Here is a 3,765-nt window from a genome sequence, read left to right on the forward strand (position 1 = left end):
TTTTAAATTTGTTAGTTTTATTAATTTTTCGTCATTTATTTTAATTGATTAATTATGTGATAATTATTAAATTAGATACATTCGTTAAAAGTAATTAAATATTTTTATGAGTCGCATATGTTTTCTTTCTGGCGCACAATTTCACACAAATAATAATTTATGAACTGCATTTAGGTCATAACCTCCATCTATTGAATAAATAAAGACAGTATAAGACAGTGTGACATCTAGCACAGTTTGAGAGAAATGTGAAAATAATGGTATTGCCTTCATAGAGGAACACAACTGAGAACCCTCGAAAGAATTAAAAAAGATGTAGTTGCTTGTTCCTACACAATCTGATGCAGCAGGACTTTGTGTAAACTCGACAGATCGTCCTAATCGTCGAGTGACTCTAGCTAAATGTATAAATTATTATATGAACCAGTTGAGAATTACAAAAGTCTAAATCGAATTTACTACTTTGAGTTTTAGAATTTTAATTCAGCATCTTTTTATATTCTTCCATTACCGAAATTCGAAGTATATTATTAAACCACTACCAACTTCATGAAGAAAGCAAAATAATTCCGCAACACTGTCACACTAAGCCAATAAATAATCCCCAACTGACCTCAATTACATACGTCAACCTACTTTCCCGCTGGCGCCATTAAGTAAGTCCTTTACACTGACAGCTTGAGACCATTCAAACACACAGCCGCACGCAAGTCGACAACGAAGGACACTTCGCAGTTGCAATGCGCCTTGAACACGCGCCCAAGTGGGGCAGTTCAACATGCAAATTACAATGAACCCAAAGTATTGGCCGAGTTGAGTTATAAATATATTATGTGTGTATTTAAACATATGCATATGCCCACGCAACCTTGGCAGCCTAGGTGTAGTGTTATACACTCTTTCGTCTTGCACCTCGCGCTCCACCCAAAATCACTGCTTCAATTGGAGTGCGGTCGGCAGCTGTGGGCGTTCGACAGCAGAAATTGTTGTAAATCACTTAAGAGAGTCATAAATCGTCGGAAATTCGACACTTGACAAAAGTCCGCAATGAAACATTGTGATTGTTATGGGTGAAGATAAACTTGCTTATCGCGAACATGCATCGCGCGTATGTGTTTGTGTGTGCTTACTCTACTCGTGAGCCGACGCCATGAGGAGGCGTAGTTTAAGTGCAAACTCTGCTGAAAAAGTGAACTAAAGCAAATCCGAATTAAAAATACGCGCAAAGGTTTAAGGTGTTGTTAGTTTTTGGTTTTATTGTGGTGTATTTCGAAGAGTTGCACGTAAGAAATAATTGCAATGTAAGGTGTGGCACAATGGCGCCACCTTTTCCACAATCATATCTTATTCAACTTATCAAAGAAAAAATTGTGAAAACGAATATTTTACAAAAATTATTGTGGTTCATGGCAAGTTTGACACATTTACTGTAGAAGTTCTTTAAATACGAAAAAAATTTGCTAAAGGTGTTATTCAGTTTCACTCAGGATTTCAACAGCAAGTTTTTTCAATATGATTACACGATTTTTTTATATAAAAGTTTAACAAAAATTTGTTCTTTAGAATTGTGAAAACCACAAAGCAAAACATGTAATGAATTCATATACATATGTACACATATAGTATGTTTCTTGAGAACATTACTGGTGTCGTTGGTGTCCAATATCTTTAAAGACATTCGAGATTTTTATTTTAGCAGCAGCAGAAAATATTCACGAAATAGTTTGGGGAATGTATCCAAATTAACGATTTTGGAGCGAAAAACAATCGGGTACGTTGCGATTACCTAAACCGACTATTTTGAGACGATTTAAGGACATAATAATTTTGCCAACATAAGTATTGCTGCTAAGAGCACATAGTGCGGCACATTTTAAGGGGCTACATAGGTTTCCGGTTTCAAAAAATCGATTTTTTTATTGTCTTATTAAATTACATAGCATCTCTAGAATATTGCCCTAATTTTTTTTTCGATTACAACTATTTGAAAAAAAAATGAAATTTTTGCTGAAAATTTTCTAAAAATGTTTGCCAAAAATCCAATTTTCTGTTTTTTCTTTCTTTTTTTCGATTTCAGAAATTCTTTGTTAAAAGTGTGCAACTGTAACAATAAAAAAATCTAATAAAATATTTAATTTTTTATATGAGAAAACAATTTTTAAAAAAAGTTGTTTGTTTACCTGAGGTACGTGGGTTTCCTCTACTCTACACTTTATGTATAGGGCTCCAGTCTACTAGGATTTTTTGGGGTACTTTGCAATCCACTTTTTGTCTGTGATTTTGATTTTCAGAACGATGAAAGCTTTCAAGCCCAATAGAAACCAAAATGAAAGCTATGTAAAGTACAACCCTTTGTTTCAAAAATTGCCTTTAAAAGTTGTGTGTTCCTCACTTGCAAACCTTCGGAATAACCAACCGAAAAGCCTCATATAGATCCACTCCAGAAATATAGAGAATTTTGACAATATTCAGCAAACGCTTTTTGAACTTTTTTCTTTCTCTTACCAACCAGGTGAAATTACTTATCTCCGTTATACTTTTTGTAGATAGTTATTAAAGGTTTGGTATTTGATGTGAAGGACTTCAAGTATTCAATGTCTGATTTATGATGGCGTTGCGCATTCACAGCGGAGATTCAAAACCTTTTCCGTCCTCTCTTCGAGTTTACAGCTGCGGTAAATGTTGTTATCGGTCATTCCCATTTTTAACGCATGTTATCCAAATGGCCAACGCTACGTTATGTTAGCTGCAGGTCTAATATTGTTCCTGGACCTATTTTATAAGTCCTTAATTCTTGTATTGTCATATTTTGGCCCTTATCGGGGTATATATTAGCTTTTTATTGAATTCAAAGGAAAAACTGAGTTGTCGCTTGAAAATACGAATTTCGACGAATAAAACATAAATCAAACAAACTAGACTAGATTATAAACTGGCAGTTCTGCTATGAAATATCCAAATAATATATTAAACATTGGTTGCTTTCACTTGTAAATGTTGTGACAAGACGGCAGAGCCCAAATAAAGCGAACAGTGGTGAATCGAACACGAACAATTGTAGTAAGTAAAAGAGAGCCTTTTAAAGAAAACTCATATAACTTTTACGAAATTTATCCCATACGGGCCCATTTGTTTAATCCAATTAAAAACTATAATATTATTTTATTAAAAATGCCTATAGTGGGAAAACGTACCTTGTCAGTTACAGCGCCAACAGCACGTTGTTAAGTACGTTAAATTCACAAGTTGAAATAAGAATCGCTTGCTTGTCTACAATTTATAATTTATTATCTGCTATTTTTAAGTTGCACTTGAAAATCTTTACACTCGCTCGTCAATGCTGCAGCGCATAACTTGAGCCGCGCCACTGCCTGCCTTGTTGCACGTCAAGGGCACTTAAACGCTACTTTGTTGGTGCACACACACATGCAAAGGCACATGAATAGGTATGAATACACATTTATTTTAATTCAATTTGAATTTATTTAATACATTTAATTTAATTTATTTGTTTCACTTGTTTGCACTGCGAATAAGTTGGCAACAGAGACTGGCAGGTGTTGTTCGTTGCTGTCGCACTGCCACACAACACAATTACTCACGCGCACAGTTGCCTGCAACACGAGAAATAATTGGCATTTATTTTTAAATGAATCACGTTTTTTATTTTTATTTTAGATATATATTATTTTTTTTTGTTTTTTTTTTTGTTAAGTTTTATTTTTATCTTAACAATTTGATTATTTATTTATAGCTTTCAAATTT

At 33.9% G+C, this 3,765-nt stretch overlaps 1 protein-coding gene across 11 annotated transcripts in view; it reads right to left on the minus strand.

The window, feature by feature from the left end:
- The window catches only part of LOC108972927 (sterile alpha and TIR motif-containing protein 1), a 123,027-nt gene that overhangs the window by 68,852 nt on the left and 50,410 nt on the right, over positions 1–3,765 (minus strand). The window contains exon 1 of one of the 11 annotated variants that reach the window (XM_018939833.1): positions 3,195–3,281. The exons of the other annotated variants lie outside the window; for them this stretch is intronic. The gene's annotated coding sequence lies outside the window, so the exon portion shown is untranslated. Of the gene's footprint in view, positions 1–3,194; positions 3,282–3,765 lie in introns of those variants that run through there. 11 annotated transcript variants of the gene reach the window in all.

This window comes from Bactrocera latifrons, unplaced genomic scaffold (genome assembly GCF_001853355.1).
Source record: "Bactrocera latifrons isolate USDA-ARS-PBARC rearing strain unplaced genomic scaffold, ASM185335v1 scaffold_44, whole genome shotgun sequence".
Classification (NCBI taxonomy): Eukaryota; Metazoa; Arthropoda; class Insecta; order Diptera; family Tephritidae; genus Bactrocera; species Bactrocera latifrons.